The sequence below is a fragment of the Triturus cristatus genome, chromosome 3_1 (assembly GCF_964204655.1).
Source record: "Triturus cristatus chromosome 3_1, aTriCri1.1, whole genome shotgun sequence".
NCBI classification, from domain to species: Eukaryota; Metazoa; Chordata; class Amphibia; order Caudata; family Salamandridae; genus Triturus; species Triturus cristatus.
In genome coordinates this window covers 808,541,903-808,562,459 of record NC_140583.1, presented here as the reverse complement: position 1 = coordinate 808,562,459, position 20,557 = coordinate 808,541,903, and the positions used below count along the sequence as shown (strand labels likewise).

At 45.9% G+C, this 20,557-nt stretch overlaps 1 protein-coding gene across 6 annotated transcripts in view; it reads left to right on the top strand.

The window, feature by feature from the left end:
- Window positions 1-20,557, top strand: part of HDAC4 (histone deacetylase 4) — a 1,546,655-nt gene that overhangs the window by 321,588 nt on the left and 1,204,510 nt on the right. Inside the window, exon 1 of one of the 6 annotated variants that reach the window (XM_085645140.1) lies at window positions 18,501-18,624. The exons of the other annotated variants lie outside the window; for them this stretch is intronic. The gene's annotated coding sequence lies outside the window, so the exon portion shown is untranslated. Of the gene's footprint in view, window positions 1-18,500; window positions 18,625-20,557 lie in introns of those variants that run through there. 6 annotated transcript variants of the gene reach the window in all.

Here is a 20,557-nt window from a genome sequence, read left to right as displayed (position 1 = left end):
AGACATGGCGACCTCAAATCAAATAATAATGAAGCTAGCATGTCAGGCATCTGTGCTAAATACTCAGAAAGGAGCAAGGAGGTGTCATGTGAAGAAGAGGAGGAAGCTTATTCGTTATTTGTGAGAGCACATACATGTGAGTTTCTGTGCTGTAAATGTCAAACCATATTTTAGACTTCCTATAATGTGTGCTGGCGTGGATCAACTAAGTCGGCTAGCCCTCAACAGCTCATTAAGAGAAGTCCTATTTCCAAATCAACGAAGAGTATGTAAAATCCTCTCCTAACGTTTTCCTCGATTCTCATTGGTGAATTCCACTCAGTTTCAGCTACTCTGTCTTGCACACACGATAGCTAAGAACCAATTAAATTTTACCCTCCTTAAGGTCTTCAGAGATCACCCCCACTTCCTCAGCTTGCCAGCATGGTTGGTAATGCTTAAACCTCACTAATCCTGACAGTTAGCCAGAAACTCATCAGGATTTCAATTGACCTATAATAATTATGTACTTGTAGCTAAATTGAATAGTATTGTGGATTATTGGATAGTTATATGAGGATGTGACTAGTTGCTTCACCATACCAGTGGCCTACCAACAGTGCCCAATCTCATTCCCATATCTGTATTGTAACAGTCAGTATAAAGCATTTCCTGGATAATGCTAACCTATCTAGAAACTGCACGCTTTGCATTCCTCCTACAGCTTGAGAGGGTGTAGAGCACAACCATCTGCTTGAAACTTAATTTTTTTTCTTTTGTTGTAATGAACAGTGTTTTCACAGTAGGTAGGTTTTCATTACATAAGTATCTTCAATAAGTAAATAAGGCCTGTTATCCACATCTCCAAGATGGCCATTGATCTCCAACTTTCCCTTAGATTACCAGTTACTGTCTAGTCTCAGTAAATAGCCCAGCAATATCTGTGGAAAAGTAGGTCTGTTATCTTGCCATTCACTCCGCCTTTTTGTGCTATACCCTTCATGAATGACCTTCTCTCTCTTTCACGATCACTCTGGAGCTCCACTTTTGACCTCCCACATTCCTGCACGGACGCTCACATCCTGTTCGTGCTTTGACCTGCCACAAACTGACCAGCCCATGCTCAACCAGTCGGACAGGGAATTTCCCAGATGTTTATCATCCTCACCCTGCACACTATGCCCTGCAGACGTCCAACAGCTACCATCTGCAGGCCTATCAGATTGACCTCTGCTTGCTGTGTAATCATTCCTCTCGCCTGTGCCCTGCAGGGGTCCAACAACTACCATCTGCGGACTTATCTGATCGAACTTTACTTGTCGTATAAACATGCTTTTCGCCTACACCATGCAGGGGCCTCACCGCTACCATCTGTGGGCTTATCAGATTAACCTTTCTTTGACATATAATCATGCCTTTTTCACCTATGCCCTGCAGGGGCCAAACAACCACCACCTGCTGATTGTATCATAACTGACCATTGCTTGTCTGTAAATTATTGGTGTTTGTTATTGTTCACCTAGCATGCACAGGGTGGGGATGAAGGGTATATAAGGTGCAGAAGCAAAGCACTCAGGAGATTGCCTCCTCAGACAAGCTGCAGGTGTCTGTTGCCGATGCTCTCTCTCCATCTCATGAGATTGTAATAAATATTCTTTCTCTCGGCGCTCCAGTGTTGGTCTCAGTTTGTATCCCGGACCCGTGGACGAAGGGTGGACCCTGCACCTTTGGGAGGTCCCCCCCCCAAGGACCCCCAAATCCACAATTGGCGCCCAATGTTGGGCCCATCCGCGACGCGGCTGCCCGGTCTAGGGGTCCCGACGAGGAACTTGAACGGACGGTGGTGGGGCATGCCTACGTGAAAAAGACCCTCATCCTCATAGCCACCACCCGACCTTCACTACATCGAAAAACACCCCCGCAAGGGGCTCCGGTCCTGACTCGGGCCCCCGATAGACTTGGACGATCTTTGCAGGAAAGAGACCGCCTGGAGAACAAGACTAAGGATTCTGGTAGGGTCGCTGGTTTGCAACACCTTTTTGTTATTTGTTTGGTTAGCTGGTATTCTTCGGTAAGAAGTCACTCTTTGCAAAGAGTGATACTGGGCGGGTAATGTGGACTTTTTGTCCGAACTAGAAATTTGTAGAGACGTTTTTTAACACAGAAAAACATGCCCGCGTTTAGTAAATTTGCACGATGGTTTGGTTGTTGTATATCTCGATCAAGGGTTTTGGTAGATAGTCAGCCGGCTCCCTCAAGTAAGGATATGTACATAAAATACGGTATTTCTCCCATAATGTATAATTCATTATGGCATACATACACGTCCAAGGATAAAGAGACTCAGTGGCCCATATATGGTTCTTTTGAATCTCACAAAATTGAGGCTGTAGAAATACAGCTCTTTAGACGAAGGTCGCGACAAGCTATGTTTGACGCCCTAGGCCAATGGAAAAAGGAGGGAGCTGAAAGAGAGAGAAGGGCTCAGGCGAGGCTGCAGAAAGAGGCTCGAAAGAGCGATAAACAGACATTAATAGAATTACAGCAGGAAAAAGTTGCATCCAATCTTGCGTGCACAGACAGAGAACACAGGTTGAATGTGTCTGGTCATACACCACTAGCGCAAGCAGACCCCCCATGAAGAGGAGCTTCTCCTCCATCCATTGCCACCACCGTACCATGTCCCTCCCCATCCCATCCCACGGCCGGCCGATGGAAATGTACCCTCCGAAAATGCCCAAACCCTGCCTCCCGATCCCAAAGCCCCTCCAGCTCAATCTGAACCCCGAGACCACATCTTCTGCTCGACCCCACATTACATCCGCACAGAAACAGGCCTTGAATGGTCTAGTTCGCACCTGCCTGGAGGATCTTTTCACTTCTAGCCAAGTCTGTGCTATCTATGAGGCCTATGCACCACCTCAAAAGGGCTACTTCCTACAACAATTTGCTTATGAAGTATTTTCTCTTTATGAGAAAAGCCACGAAGTGACACCAGCAGACCATGTTAGAGGATTGTATCGTAAGTTGACAGAGGGGGGAGGAAGTGCTGAGGAAAGCAACAGTTTGTTAACACTCACGCTACAAATGATGGAGGGTTTAAGGAGAGACCAGGAGGAAGAGGAAAAGCCACTAGTAATGGAGGGTGCGACTGGAGGTCGTATGGCACCAATAAGGGAAGCAACTCCAGTCCCCGCTCGAGGGGCAGGTACTGCTGAGGGACTGGATAGTCCAGATGCCAAAAGTAGGATGTTATATAATTGGGTGTACACTCCGTGGCTTCGAGCTGACATCTTAGCTTTCAAAAAGGACTTGCCCTGGAAGAATCCAACGGGATTCTACGAAGGGCTGGACACGGTTATTACCACTTATACGATGACACTGACTGACACAGATCAGTTCTTTGGGTTAATTCTGCCCCCAGATATTCGGAGACCCATAAGGAAAGTTGACGATGAGGCCTTGTTCAAACATAAGTGGGAGGATTTGACGACAATGGATAGGGACAGAAAACCAGGTGAAAGGCCTGCAGAAGCTATTTTAGAGCTGCCAAGTAACCTAGTAAAAAAATTCAAGGCCATAATTCCAGCTAGGAAAGTAGATTGGACAGCCATCACTGCTTGTAAACAAAAATCTGAGGAAACTACATCTGACTACTTCTCCCGCCTCAGCCAGGTGTTTATTGACTATAGTGGACAGGACTCGACGACTGAGACAGGTCGACACTTACTAGTTCAGACTTTTGTTAAAGGATTGTCGCCACCCATCTCCACAAAGTTACAGAGTAGAGAAAGCACGTGGCCTGCTGCAACACCCACAGAGATCTTGACTATGGCCCAATATTATGAACATCTGCAGAATAAGATAGAGGAGGAAAAAGATAAGAAAAGAACTTAAAGAAAAAGTAATGCTTTCCCAAATAAGCATCAGCGGGGGAGGAAAAGGTAGAGGTCCACAGTATAATTATATGCCTGCAACTGCTGGAACACACCCACCCCCATGTCAACTGTCCCAGGACCAATGCGCATATTGTAAGGAAACTGGCCACTGGCGCGCAGATTGTCCTCTTTTACAGCAAAATACAATGGGTCGGTGAAGGGGACTGAGTAGAGGAAGAGTCCCACCCTCCAACGGACAACGCCCCAATGTCTTCGATAACAATAGACAGGCTTTTGCACACGATTTTTCTGGTGACCACTTCCCCGACAATGAATTTGTATGAGACAGCCAGGGACAGGGAAAGGAACCAGTGGAACTTCCAGTTGATCAATCAGGGCCCTATGTCACAGCTTCAGTGGTTGGAACTCAGGGCAAATTCTTGGTCGACACAGGGGCCTCTAGAAGGGCCCTCTCACATAAGCGGATTCCTAGGGCGCCCCTGTCTGGTTTATCGGTCACATCTGTAGGATTTGACGGCACAGCCTCCACCAGGAGGTGCCCCTGGACATACAGGGGTACGCAGCGATGGCCTCTTTTCTGCTCTCCCCAAACGGCCCAGACAATTTGATGGACATTGATCTCTTAAAGCATTTCAGAGCCTCCATTCGCTGTTCTCCTCAGAATGTCAGTCATACTGTTTGATAATGATTGCCCCCTTGGTTATGAATCCCGCCTTTATTGTCTCACTGATTCCAAACAGCAGGATTTGTCCCAGTTACTGGACACCCTGTGGGCCATCATGGACACCGACATGGGGGAGATTGTGAGGGAGATTGTGATGGATCCTGTCCACATAACAGTACAACAGAATGCACCTCTTCCTCGCCTCCCTCAGTATAAAATTTCTGCAGACGGCGAAAAGGCGCTCATGCCTATAGTACAGGATATGATTGCAGCTGGGGTAGTTGAGGAAGTTCAGTCTAACATTTGCAATAGCCCCATCCTTCCAGTTTTGAAACGTACATCCACTTCTGAGAAAATATACCGTTTTGTCATTGACCTCCGCGCAATTAACAAAATGGTGGTCCCACAATATCCTGTAGTCTCTGACATAACTATATTGACAATGATCCCCTCAACTGCTACCAACTTCACAATAATAGATGTCAAAAATGCCTTTTTCTCCATACCAATGCATCCTGAGTCACGCTATCCTTTTGGCTTCACCATAAAAAAACAGATCGTACAGAATCTGTCGGGCTCCTAAAGGGTATACCGAAAGCCCTAGCATCTACAGCCAGGCCCTTAAACAGCTCGACCAAATACAGTTACCACCCGGCGTTGTTCTCATCCAATATGTCGATGACATTCTGTTGGCTGCAGACACTCCGGCCCTGGCTCGCACTGCTTCTCTTACTACACTGCACTTTTTGGCATCACAAGGCCATAAGGTATCTAAGAATAAGCTACAGTATTGTAGATAGCAGGTGACCTACCTCGGCCATCTGCTGTCTAAGGAGGGACGTACTCTTACACCTGACCGCATCCAAACAATACTAAACCTTTCCTCTCCCACCACCCAAAGAGATGTTCGTGCACTAATTGGTCTCACTTCCTTTTGTCGCCAATGGATACCGAATTTTTCCCTCATAGTTAAGCCACTCCTTGCTTTGTTACAAAAGACACACCCACACCTCTTCCTTGGACACATGAACACGACCAAGCCTTTCAAGACTTACGCCACGCTCTTTGCTCTGCACCAGTATTGGGCACACCTGATTACTCTAAACCCTTCTGCCTCTACACCCATGAGCGCTCGGGATGTACTCTCTGTCGTGACCCAAATTCACGGCACCAAACAACGCCCATGCGCTTACTTTTCGGCCACCCTAGACCCTGTGGCCCGAGGTCTGCCCTCTTGCCTTAGAGCGGTTGCAGCAGCGGCCGTCTCTATATGACAAAGTGAAGGGATTGTGTTGGGATCTAGATTGACGTATTAGTTCCACACGCAGTCGACATATTACTGAATCAGACAGACACAACACCTCACTAGTGCACGACTAACAGGATACGAACTTGCGCTGTTAGCACCCCATATCACGCTAAAGAGATGTGCGACCTTGAATCCTGCCACACTTCTGCCCACACCAGATCCTGACATCACAGACATTCCACGTGATTGCCTCTTTCGAACAGAAGAACAGACTAAGGGACGGGTAGATTTAAAAGACACCACTCTCATGGAATAGGATGGGCAATTGTGGGTGGACGGATCTTGTATTAAACTATCAAACGGTACCACATCTGCTGCCTATGCCGTCACCACTACCAATACCATTGTTGAGACTGCACGCATACCTCAGAATTCGGCTCCGGCCGCAGAACTTATAGCTCTCACCCGCGCTTGTATTCTTGGCCAGGATCTCGCTGTCACCATCTATACCGACAGCCAGTACGCCTTTGGAGCGGCCCATACTTTTGTTATCCTTTGGAAGGAGAGAGGGTTCTTAACGTCACATGGTACGCCCATTCAGCATGGTGAATTAGTCACTGCATTGCTCCAAGCATTGACACTACCCAGAACATTAGCTATTGTTAAATGCAACGCACACAAGGTCACAGACGAAATAGGATTAGGAACTGCCTTTGCTGATGAGACAGCCCGGGCTACAGCACAGGAAAGAATACATACCCCTATGTACATAGTAAAATCCCAAGCAGAGAAGTGGCATGATGTTAGACAACAGATCCGGGACATTCAGTCCACTGCCACCTCTGAAGAAATTCAAAATTGGGAGAAGGAGGGCATGCTTAATGAGGAAAATTGTTGGCGATGCAAAACTTTGGAAATTGCCAAATGCTTATCTCCTCCCATTGTTGAACATGACTCATTTGCCAGCACACACCAATGCTGCCACCATGACTAAAATATTACAGGAAGTGTGGGATAACCACCAACTCCGGTCTACCGCCTCCAGGCTGGTCCAACAGTGTTTGGTTTGTCTCCGCTACAATGCAGGTAAAGGGACTCGGGTACCTCGGGCAGGAAATGCCATTCCCACATTACCTTTTGAAGTGCTGCAAATGGATTATATCCAAATGGAACGATGCAGCAACCTTAAATATGTTTTGGTGGTTGTTTGCGCGTTCAGCAAATGGGTGGAGGCTTACCCGGTTAGAGACAACACTGCCCTAACCACCGCCAAGATATTGCTGAAGGAATTCTTTCCCCGCTACGGCCTTTCCCGAGTCCTATGAAGTGACAGTGGGAGTCATTTCATTGGAGAAATAGTCAAGCATATACTATCAGGATTAGGGGTTCAACAAAAATGTCATGCCGTCTTCCACCCCCCATCAGCAGGCCTAGTGGTAAGATACAATGCCACAATCAAATCCAAACTAGCCAAAATAGTAGAAACTACGGGGCTAAAATGGCCAGATGCGCTACCACTGGCCCTTCTATCAATAAGATCTGTCCCGTATTCCCGCACCTCATTGACTCCGTGTGAGGTGGTCTTTGGACGCCCAATGAACATCTGGGGCGCACCCCCTGCTACCACATTGTCTGATTCCCCTTGTGAATTGTTGAGTGATTTATTTGTCCGTACTTACACAAACTTTGTCTTCCATTCATCAGCAGGTCCAGGAAGCATTGCCTGATCGATCCGCCGTGACATACCATCCTACCGGGCCACTTCGTTATGGTAAAAAAATTTGCTCGAAAGAAGACGCTGCAACCCCGGTTATAAGGGCCCCTGCTAGTCCTTCTGACCACTAGAACGGCCCTGCGAGTCGAAGGCAAGAAATCCTGGATCCATGCTGTGCACTGCCGGAAGATCCCCAGCATCACTCAAACTGATTCTACCTTGTCCACCTACAAGGAAGTTCTAATGTGCGACCCCCTCTGTGTGGTCTCCCAGAACTGGAATTATTTAAAGATAACACCGTGCCAACTAAAGAAAGATACAACCTTCGCCCACGCACGGCCTCTGGAGCTCCAGCGACTGGACAGGGAAAGTGAGCCAAAAGTCGCAGGGCGGTAGTATTATCTGGAAGGGTGGATTGGTACTCCAGGTAGCGGGGTACTGAGAAGCCTAGCCAGGAGAAGCAACCACCAGCTACCGGCGACGCGTAGGGCTCACCTTTTCTCTCCAACAGCTGTACAGCCCAAAAGAAGACTGATTATGACATACAAAGAAACCATGGAACTTTCCAACAAGAAGATAGCACTATGTAACAAACTGCATAATAACAGGTCAGTAGCTTTGACGACAGTTCTCCTTCTCACTATTATCTTTGGCATCCTCTTCTGGATCCTAGAGGAAGGGGCACCAGCCAAGGATACCATATTGCCCACTGATGCCATGCCTCCTGAACATTCCCATGTCTCCTTGTCCCCTTATCTCCAAAATAGGCGACAAGAGTTTTGGAACAACACCTTCATCCAAATGTTGCATCAACATAATGAGGTATTGAATAAAACGAACTGTTGGGTCTGTGGTCTCCTGCCTCACTCCACGGAGAATAACATACCCTTCCTCCCTTACTCTTACTCTATACACGCCTCTTGCGCTGCCTGGATGTCGCTCATCATGGGCGCCCATCGGTCCAGCGGCCTTGCCGACATCACTCTCCAACAATTGCAAGATGAGTTCTGGCAGAACAAAACGGGCAATGCTGTTTGTCCAAAGAACAATTCTACACGCATGTCTGAGGATGAGAAGGAGGAAATGCTGGTATTCGACTCTACCAGTAGAATACGCTTCTCCAGCTTCAAAGCAAGGACACCCGCCAAGCGGACCCCACCGCTAGCTGTTGTTCGCATTCCTGGACTAATGTGTATCAGAGGCTTAGGTATTGAGTACGTTGGGGACAGCTCTTGTCGTGACAACAACTCTGAATACGACATCTCCACCGCCCCTTGTTGCCTCCCCAAACACCTACTTCGTGTGTGGAACAAAGGCCTACACTTGGAGAGGCACATGATACATAGCTTTCCTCCTTCCCCCTGTCTACATTGCTTCTCCTCTTCATCATCGCGCCCGCCGCAGCAACGATGTGGGTGAACAAACAGACACAACCTCTCAACAATGCCTGGATGCCATGAAGAACAAAGCAAAAACCAAAGGAAATGATGGACGGAGTGTTGAACATTGCAAGCACTCACCCCCAGTCAACTGATCTGGGTTTAATCCATCACCGTTCTTTAGCCCACTCTGCCACCCCAGTTCAGACATGGCCATATGCAAATCAGCATGACCCTGTGCCTCATGGGAACAGTCCAGCCCGAACTGCCAAGCCATGTCTTCTCTGGACCGTAAACAAGCTTCCTAGGACCGGTTTCTGGCATTTCAGCCGTCTTCAGCCAGGCTTGCTTGAATCCAGTGGCAAAGTGAGCAAGGGGCTCGCGTCTGAGCATACCCTGCCAACTTATGGCGAACAAAGCAAAAACCAAAGGAACTGATCTGGGTTTAATCCATCACCGTTCTTTAGCCCACTCTGCCACCCCAGTTCAGACATGGCCATGTCTGAACTGGGGTGGCGTAGTGGGCAAAAGAACGATGGATTTAACCCAGATCTCTTGACTGGGGGAGAATGTTTGCATTGTCAGCACTCTGTCCATCATTTGTTTGTTGTAACGCTTTTCGCCCTAAGTGGGATGGGTATGCCCAGACGTGGGTCCCGTGCTCACTACGCCACTGGAGTCAAGCTATCCTGGCTGATGACGGCTGATAGCCAGAAACCGGTCCTAGGATGCTTGATTCCGGTCCAGGGAAGACCTGGCTTGGCAGTTCCTTCTGGACTGTTCCCATGAGGCACAGGGTCAAGACTGATTTGCATATGGCCATGTCTGAACTGGGGTGGCGTAGTGGGCAAAAGAACGATGGATTTAACCCAGATCTCTTGACTGGGGGAGAATGTTTGCATTGTCAAAATTCCATCCATCATTTGTTTGTTGTAACGCTGGATGCCATGAAGGGCTTCCTTCTCTTCTGGAGACCAATGGCAAACAGCGGAGCCATTCGCCACCTCACCAGAGTCCTGGAAGCCACCGTCGACATCACAGCTGGTATTTTGGCCAACAACACTGCGGAGCTTCAAGCGGTACACCTAGTCACTCTACAAAATCGCATAGTCCTTGATGTCATCCTAGCTGACCGCAGAGGAGCATGTCGCATCATCCGCACCAGCTGTTGCGTGTATGTTCCGGATCATTCATCATCTGTCTACGAGGCTATTTCCGCACTCCATCGAATAGCCTCTGACCTCCATCAAGATACAGACTCATGGTCCCTTGGTTCTTGGATATGGCAACTTCTGCTGACATGGGGCTGGAAGGTTCTAATGATCATCCTGATACCTCTTGCCCTGGTTCTCTTTTGTTGTCTTTGCCTTCAATGTGGTCCCCCACTCTGTGGCCTCTGTGCAAATGCTATCAAGTCAGTCCCCGCAAATGCACAGGTCAAGAACGATAAAATAAGGACTAAACGTGAGACACAGCTATTGATGAACATTGTAATTGACTTTTTTTTTTTAAATGGTTTCGCTTATGGCAAAAGGAGGGACTGTGGAAAAGTAGGTCTGTTATCTTGCCATTCACTCTGCCATTTTGTGCTATACCCTTCATGACTGACCTTCTCTCTCTCTTTCACGATCACTCTGTAGCTCTACTTTTGACCTCCCACATTCCTGCACGGACGCTCACATCCTGTTCGTGCTTTGACCTGCCACAAACTGACCAGCCCATGCTCAACCAGTCGGACAGGGAGTTTCCCAGATGTTTATCGTCCTCACCCTGCACACTATGCCCTGCAGACGTCCAACAGCTACCATCTGCAGGCCTATCAGATTGACCTCTGCTTGCTGTGTAATCATTCCTCTAGCCTGTGCCCTGCAGGGGTCCAACAACTACAATCTGCGGACTTATCTGATCGAACTTTACTTGTCGTATAAACATGCTTTTCGCCTACACCCTGCAGGGGCCTCACCGCTACCATCTGTGGACTTATCAGATTAACCTTTGCTTGACATATAATCATGCCTTTTTCACCTATGCCCTGCAGAGGCCAAACAGCCACCACCTGCTGATTGAATCATAACTGACCATTGCTTGTCTGTAAATTATTGGTGTTTGTTATTGTTCACCTAGCGCACACAGGGTGGGGATGAAGGGTATATAAGGTGCAGAAGCAAAGCACTCAGGAGATTGCCTCCTCAGACAAGCTGCGGGTGTCTGTTGCCTATGCTCTCTCTCCATCTCATGAGATTGTAATAAATATCCTTTCTCTCGGCGCTCCAGTGTTGGTCTCAGTTTGTATCCCGGACCCGTGGACGAAGGGTGGACCCTGCACCTTTGGGTGGTCCCCCAAATGACCCCCAAATCCACATATCCATTTCTTCAAAACCCCCCCCCCCCCAATCCATAACAAGGTTATCTTTCAACGTCAACTCTTTCTAATTCTGTATTGTACCCTAGATTCCAGGTATCTTGCTCATTACCCCTCTCTCTCTTGATTGAAGGATAGAGCCCAAGAACACTCACCAGTCAGTGTGCCAAGAGCACTCTTCGTCTGTCTGCTGGGCCCAATAGTAATGTGCAGTTCTGGCAAATGATCTCTCTGCTTTACCTGGTAGGATATACCCTAAGATGTTTTTCAACATCTGGTCAATCAGACTTCGCTATCTTTCATGGTTAAAAAACTAGAACTCTGTCCTTCTTTTGACACAGGAACCCCCTCTACTTAATTGATTAAAATCAAAATGTATATTTATCTCTCGTCCATGAGGGTTTCTACCTTTTCTGCTCCCAACCCGTCTTCTCTTTTCTCTTTAACTCCTTGCAGTCCTCCCTGAGCACTCCACATTTCTTCATGTGTTTAGGTTCAGGTCACAATAGATGTACAAAACAGGTTTCCATGCCAATAAACTTCTCTTTTCACTTTCCTAGTTTTGTACTGCTCATGTTTTAGGAAACCGTTTTTCCATAGACTTCCTGACTTTTCTATTTTTGGAACCCAAAGAAGTTTTGGTGCGTTTCATGATGATTTTGTCTTCGTTTTGTACGGTTTAGTGCACTCATGGATTTTTGCTGTTTTGGATTTGATAAGAAATAGTTTCACCAAAATGGAACCATTCTGGATTTTCTCTAAATCATGTACTACATCTTTATTGAACCTATTTTGTTATCGTCTTGGTTAGCTGCCTCTTCGCTTGTTTCAGTGGGCCTGAAGGACCACAAACTGCTTCCTTTAAAAAAAAAAAAAAATTCCCCTATACTCAACTAGTACTTGGATTCAGAAATTCATCCCAACATTTGAGCAACCTGCTTGGATTCCTTTTTGGCCGTGGAATATCTTCGCTCTCTGCAGTCTTACCAATTTAGGCTGCCTTAGATTGCTTTAGAGTATGAACCGGGCTTTGTCTGTGGCAGTTATTCATTCCAATCTTTTGTAATTTTCAACTTTGTTTCAGTTTGCCTGCCCCAATTATCTCATTGCCAGGGGAGTGTATTCAATTTTGGGCTTATCACAAGGGAAAGTGAAAGAGGCACCAGCAGCCCTGGCTTTCAAAACTGGCCTCCAATTGGTCCAGCCCCCCCAGGGAAGTATCCCATGTAATAAGAGACCAGTCTGGCCCTGGATTTAAGGCCCGTTATATTCTGTGTCCCAGACCTGTTTAATATCCATTGGATCAGAGCGATGTGGCCTCTGGGGAGTCACAATTGTAAATGCCTTCTTTTGCAATCTTTTACACATTTTCAGTCCTGCTCACAGCATGATAAGTTAGATCGTCTGGCCAGTATTAATCGTTCCAAATAGTCTGTATGGGTGTAGGTGTTTTTTGGGGGTTGAGGAGGGTGCTGTCAAATTTTGAATAGATCCACGCATTAACAGCAGGGCTTTGGAATATATGTTAATTTGTAAAGTTCTGATATGGTGCACAGGGATTGGTATCCTTCATTTCTTGAGTGGTAGAAAACATTGCTGGATTATAGAATTTGGTCCTGGAGCTTCTCTGTTTTTTTTAATCCTACATGTTCACCTGTTAGTTGTGGTACCCCACCATAACTTACTACTAAGGTGCTAGCTGCTTGGGTTGTGCCCATCTCCTTGATTTTGGCGTTTTCTGAGCTTGAGTGGTGTTCTTGGCAGATCATTTTATCATGTTAAATCTACTATTGTTTTCTAATTTTGAATTAGTGTTTTGCAGTGTCTATTTGATGGGCCTTTTTTTTCCCTTATCATTCACAATTGTTTTTCACGTTATTCTTATACAGAACTCTTATTTCGTTCGAACTCAATTTTTTTTTACAATTTTTTGTCTAAGATCTGTTTGAGATTTTCGAATTTCCTTTTCCAACTAACATTTTCTTTATTCCCGTTCGACAGATTTAACAAATAGTTTCGATTTTGGCGTCCAATTATGCATGGTTATAATTGCTCAATGCAGTTAATTCCCATTAAGCTTCTCTGTTTATTTCCTTAGCTGTCTTTGCAGTTTCTAACAAATTTACCAGACGTCTGATCAGTGCCTCCTCATCATTCTTGCAGAACTTCTCTGATTTCCTTGTGCTACCCTAGCTATCATTTACTTGTTATTTTGAATTTGGCTGCTACTTTTAGACAATTTCTGCATGTTCTTTTCTTTGAGTCCATATGATTCTTGAGAGAGGCAATGTGATCACTTTGAGTTTGCTTGGTAACCTGCAGTTGCAGTTGTTTCCACAGGCTTTCATCTTATTGAGCATATAGTAAGTGACCCACTCTTCATATTGCCCATGAAAAGTTGCTGGGCCTTGAGGTTCCTTTCCGGATGTATTACACAATGAGTCCACTTTGGATTTTGTTATAAGTGCAAAGAGTTATTTTCCTTTGTTACCTTAAGTTCGGAAATTGGGCTTCCGGTATGGGGTTGGTGGTACTTGTCAAAAGGTTTGAAATTGGCCTTCATGGACCTTAGCTCTGCCTTTGACAGTAAACCGTTCCAAACTATGGTCTATGATGGCTCAGATGGAAGTGGACTCTGCAGTAATAAATTTTCTGTATGATTTGCGCAAAGATCTCTCTGCTACTGTCAGGTTCAGCCCTAACGGGGGAATGCACAGAGCACTTTAAACTGCGGCATGGGGTTCGTCAAGGCTGTATTTTAGCACTGTTTTTATTTGTTTTATATTAATCAAATAGAACAAGCTTTGACAGACCCGTGGTTGGATGACCCCAAAATAGGAGGTTGTTCTATACCGGGCCTGCTTTATACAGATGACAGTTTTAATTGCCCAAACAGCTATGGGTTTATAAAAATTTCTTTAAATTTTTATTAACTTTATGAACAGCCTTGACCTTTCTACCAACTTTTCAAAATGACATGTAATGAAGTTTAGTCTGCCCAATACGAAAACTAAAATTTGTAGTAGATGGACACCACGTCAGTCAGGTAGATAAGTTCAGATATTTAGGGGTCCAGCTGGACTCTGGTCTAAACTGGCACACACTTATTACTCGGAATGTGATGTCTTTCAATAGAGCCACGGTTAGCATTGGCTATTTCTCACGCCGGCTTCGGCACACCCACATTAAATCAGTCTTGGAAATCTTCAGGGCTAAGTGCGTCCCATTAGCGAGTTATGGCAGTGGAATATTGGCCTATGGCCCGGTCATCCTGATTCAAGTAGAAGAAAATACATTTTTAAGGGGCCTCCTGGGTGTCCCACAAAGCGTACCCTATGAAATCGTCCTCGAAGAACTGGGTTAGGTTACATCATTGACCAGCTAAACTTTCCCTTTAAAACTTTGGCTATCGATTTAGACAAAGGAGGAACTTGGTTTTAATAGTTTAATATTGCAGAGTGTTTAAAATTGGGTGAATCCTTTCTGACGCTGGCTTATATATCCCATAATATAATGTCTTTAGGGAGGCCTGATTTATATGCTAATCCCAGCAGCATAGTTAGCTCTGATCACAAATGGTTTGCAGTGGCATATATGGGCAAATGGCTGCGGACCGGGAGGACTCTGCAATATTGAAACTCTCAGTCCGACATGCGTTTTTAGTGAAAACGGTTAGTAATTTAGAACCCTATTTGACTTGGAATATGACACACCATCAGCGACGCTTAATGATTTATTTTATGTTGAATTTATTCATGCGATTCGTTTTTTGTAATCATGGTTGTTTTAAGGATTTGGAATTGCCCTTATGTGACTGTGACAACATCTTGGTCAATGACACAGTGCATATTTTTATGGTTTGTCCGAAACATAATAACCTATGACGTAAGTTTTTGCAGTCAATTTTAAAATCAATGAATTTTACTCAAGTCAGGCCGGCTTTACTGTATTTACAGTTTTTTTTAAATTAACCTACAGTTTGTTTCTTTCTTGTATGTCATCTTTCGGGGGTTTTAAAGCCAAGTGTGAAAATGTGGATGTCAATTTTTACTCTTTTTAATCGATTTGTCTTTTATGATTTTATTTCTAAAATCTAATGAAGATTATGATGATGAGTAACAGAAAAGGACTTACCTGGAACATGCACACATGTAGAAGCTAAGCTTAAGTATTTTTGCATTATTTGCCCTAGTTATTTGACACTGGCTCCCCGTCGAGAAGAGGGTCACCTTCAAACTCCTCACCCACGCCTACAAATCCCTCAACATCGGACCCAAATACCTCAACGAGAGAGTATCCTTTCACATACCCAAGAGGAACCTCCGCTCTGTCGACCTCTCCCTAGCAGAGGTCCCCTACATCACCAGAACCAGCGGGAGAGATTTCTGCTACATCGCAGCCAGGACCTGGAACAAGCTCCCTGTGTACATCAGACACTCCCTGACCATGCACACGTTCAGGAATGACCTCAAAACCTGGTTCTTCGACTGAGCCAGAGCCGCTCCCCTTCCCCAGCGCCTTGAGACCCTCATGGGTGTGTAGCGCGCTATATAAACAAACCCCTAATTGAAAGCAGAGTGAGCTGCTATAGGAACATGACTGCTCACGATCACAAGAGATTCATGAAGTTATGATTGAAAAAGTTTACATCCGCTGCTCTATTTCTTTCACGAATGGACTACAGAATATAGTTTGTGTCCCCAAATAGACACCATAATGCTGAATGGCCTAATTAGGTGGATTACCGACACTGCAAACTAATATAAATCTTATTCTAATGTTAAAATTGCTCATAGATTCTAATGCTCTTTCTGGAAGACTGTACAGAAGACCTGTAACCCACCCAGTTGTTGGTCTTGCTTGGTTCTGTTTCCGCCACTAGTAATTCTGGGGCATAATGCATCACATTGTCAACATAAAACATTGGTTAGTTAACACTAGAAAGTATTAGGCATCAGTGTCTTGGGGCATGTGGACCCTGGTTCAAGAATAAATGAAAATCTAAGAGAAGTTGCTCTGGTATTGTGCAGCATATTGTTTTAATACCACGCATAAGTATTGTTTTTACACCTGCCAATGTTCTTGTCTGTACAGTATGTCCACCCCCATTGAAAATATGGCCTAAATATAATGCATAATATTATGCACATATGATATATGTTGCTGGCCGTGTCGCGTGTTTCATCAGCAGTATATTGCAAGCCGTGCTAAAGGAGTTATTATATTTGCGACAGTGGCGTAGAGAACCCCCCACTTTAGCAGCTGAGGCGGGGGCTCCAACTGGACTTGATAAGCTGAAGTTCCAGATAAACATTTAATTGTTTTTGGGTCTCCTATGTCTGTAGACAAAATGGTGATACATTGCACTGCTAAGAAACACCATGTGAGACGGCTGTGAGCCTTCAGCTGGCATGCTCAGGGAAGGGAACACAAAGAAAAAACAGCATTTGCAATGCAATAGGTCTTGCATTTATGCGAGTTTAACCTATTGGCATTGTAAATGGCAATGCCTTTTATTTATGTTTTAAAAACAAAAATAAAAGGCATTGTCATTTGCAATGTCAATAGCTCAAACTCGCGTAAATGCGAGACCTATTGCATTGCAAATACTTGTTTAGGTAATAGTGCCTGCCTTTCACCACAACAGAACCAAGCCTCGCGTGACGTGCCTGGGTCTAGCCTCGCCTGTGCCCCTCACGCAGACGAAAACAGCAAATTAATTAAATAATTAAGCGCGGCTGTTAAAGTGAGCTGACCACTCTGCAAATTAATTAAATGAACAAGCGCGGCCGCAAAACGAAAGTGGCCCGCGCTGTAAATTAATTAAATAAGCAAGCTCGGCCGCTAAAGTGAAAGCAGACCGCGCAGCAAATTAAAAAAAATAAACAAAATAGTGCTGTTAGCTATGATAAAGCAGACCGTATAGCATGCCCAGTAAAAGGTCCAGTCCTTACGGGCGGTAACAAATGTAGACAATGCAGTACCAAGGAGGGACTAAAAAGCCTATTTACCAATCAGAAGCCAGCATTTAAGAAGCACAATGACACAAAGCCAGTGACCAATATGAGCGGAGAGTGGACAAGGCTTTCACAGCATACCCTACTACAGCATTCCTCGCAGAGTGAGCAGCGCATACACGCTGCTGCTAGGCTCGACCTAAAAAATGAGATATTGGCAACGCGAGGAGGAACACACTGGAAAACAATGAGCATGTCGGAGAAAGACAGGCGCGGGGAGGAACACACTGGAAAACAATGAGCATGTCGGAGAAAGACAGGAAAGAAAATGTTAGGATGAGAAAAAAAATGGGTAGATATAAGGGGAAACACGAAAGGAAAGATGGAAGAAAGAGGAATGGAAGAATAAAAAGGTTAAAAGAAAGATTGGATGAAAGAGTGAAAGGACTGGCTGGTAAAAGTATGAATGGGTGGAAGTATCCAAGAATGCACAGATGAAGACGAGTGAATGGATGGATGGTTAAAAGACATGAATGCTTGCACATGTGGAAGGGGCAAAGATGGATGGGGCAAGCAGGGTGAAAGGAAGTCTTGTTAGAAGGGTCGCATTTGCTCGCTTCGCACTCTGTTTAGAGGTAACTTTCGAATGGGGGCTATTTTAATTTTTTGGCTACTCCCATGATTCGCAATATTAACAATATTGCTACTTTTGATTGTTTCGTCCTTCGCACGTGTGTGCATAGCCTTATAGATTTGTTTCTGTTATGTTGCTTTATAACTACGTGAGAAGATGTGAACGGTAAAAAAGGAGAACACTAATTGTATCTTAGAAGTAGCACCTAACGAGAATCTTCTCAAAGCACCGAGAGAATCTGCTCAAAGCGCCGATAATCTGTGTGTTCCCCCTCCTTGCACCACTGGCTAGAGGCGGATAAACCGTGTGGAAGAGCAAGCCGGAGATCAGAGTCGCACGCAGCCCTCCTATTCTCGGAGCGCTACCCCGTCCTGCGGCTTTAAAACGGCTAACCGCCGCTGGCCCCCTCTCAGGCCTGCATGCCGGAGTCTGGCGCTCTGTTTATGTTTGCTCCAGACAGCTAGTGGTTGATGACGAATTATTGACGCAAGAGCTACTCCACACTGCATGCCTGAAATTAATCAGGACGAGGAATTCTTTTCATGCAACTTATTGGGAGGCCTCAGAGCTGTCCAAGGCTGCAAATGGAAAACAGAATCGCCTGGCGTTGAAAAAAAAAAGCAGGCTGCTCTGCAAGGCAAGCGGGTTAACGGGGCCAGCATTGGGGATTTCCGATGACCGGGACGGAGTTGGGTAGGCTCTGCAGCATGCTCTCGCCTGGCCAGCATACGCGCCTTTGTACCAGCACTTGCGAACGCCCTGTAGAAGACGAAGTTACTGCTGAATTGTAAGTGCGTACTTAGTGAACAGTGCCATCCATAGCTTTGTGAAGAGGATTCACTCCGGTAGGCTTTGCAAGTTGGTGCAGGCAGAGGTGTGTGTGGTCGCCGATGCACGTTTGCTCAGGTTCTGATACAGGCTGACGCAGTCCACCCGTGCATGTTTGCGCAGATTGGTGCACGTGCACGCTGGTGCCAACTTGTTTTTTGCACAAGCTATTCAGGTTTCCGCTGGGCCTGGTATACGTTTTTGCCGGTGACGGGGTAGACACGTGCAAGTACTGACTGGGTCAACTGTTGTCGTGTGCTATGCAGCCAGACATTGCTATAATATTGTGCAGGCACTGCTGCAATGTTGCTCCAGCTCTGGTGCAGGTTTTTACTTGATGTGCTGCATGGTTTGTGCAGGGGCTGTGCTCGAGCGTTTGTGAAGGCCCACATTAAGATTCGGGCTGGTGGTGGTTTGTACAGACGCTGGTGGCGGTATGTGCATTAGTTCTGGCATCGTTTTCTAGAGGAGCGGGCACTTGATTATGTGAGAATAGTACAGACTTGTTCAGAGGAGCTACGCAGTTGGTGCAGCTGCTCAAGTGTGCGCGTGCCAGGAGTACGCACTGTGTGCCTGCGCGCGCAAGGAGTACGCACTGTGTGCCTGCGCGCGCAAGGAGTACGCACTGTGTGCCTGCGCGCGCAAGGAGTACGCACTGTGTGCCTGCGCGCGCAAGGAGTACGCACTGTGTGCCTGCGCGCGCAAGGAGTACGCACTGTGTGCCTGCGCGCGCAAGGAGTATGCAGTGTGTGCGTCTAGTATGGGTTGGATCATATGGCCCTGCTTGATATTGAATGAGTCTTTGGGGCTCTCTGTGATGTGCCTGTAAATGTGAGCTGCGACGGTCCAGCAGTAGTACTTGCGATGTGAGCCGGTAGGTGTAAGATAGTAAGAGAGGGACTTTGATATGCTTATTGTGCTCTGGGGAGGGAGTGATTGGGGCCATTCTAATGTATTTCCATAAAGAGTGGGAATAATTTAGGCCGCGTGATGTGCTTATGGGAGGTGTTGGGAGGGCCTTGTGCTGCTTGGAAGTGTGAGTGGGAGGGAGGAAGTGAGTGCTATAGTGGGCTAACGGGGATCTGTGTATAAGTTTTACAGTGTGATTTGGATAACAGGAAGAGGGGCTGTGTTCATACTCGTGTGTAACGTGAGTTTAGTCAGGGGCAGTGACGTGGTTATGATGCGCGTTGCTAAGATTGGTTTGTGGTGCATGATGATTCCATGAGCGGGTTGTTGCAGGTCATGAGGTTGAAAATAATCGGGGAAGTTGAGCAATGGGTAAAAATGTCAATAGCTGCCATACCTGTTTCACTGGATACCACATAATCTTTTTTGTGTTTTCTTTGCGGGGATTGGAGTGTATCGTTTTTTTTTCTTTGGCGGCAGGAAGAGCGTGATCCTGTTTTTTTTTTAGATGTTTTGGAATCACCAAGCAGAGGTTTCTTGCCGTTGTTGTTGGGCAGACGCCAGTAGAGTTCGGCTGTGTGGCACTGCATTCATTTACTATATTGACATATTGGGCTTTGGCCTCAATTCACAGTACACAAGGTCCGTCCCCGCTGTGGAATATTTAAAGGTCACTGCGTTTGCTCTGTGAGAGGAAAATTCACGAGTTGAGTCAGGCTGGTGTTCAAACGTTCAGCAAATGTACACTCACTGCAGTGAACAGGGTATTTGGTTTCCAAGTATTTGCAAAACCCTCAAGTGCACAGTCAAAAATGGCTAAGTGTAATCACTTCTATGTGCGCCTGCCTGTGTGTGGACAGTGTGGAGTGCATATATATTCTTATTGTGGTCTGTGGCTTAGTATACTGTCTAGATATGTACTTGTTCCTACCCTCCGATGCATCGAGTTGATGTAATCCGAGGTCTTCATTACTGCTATCATT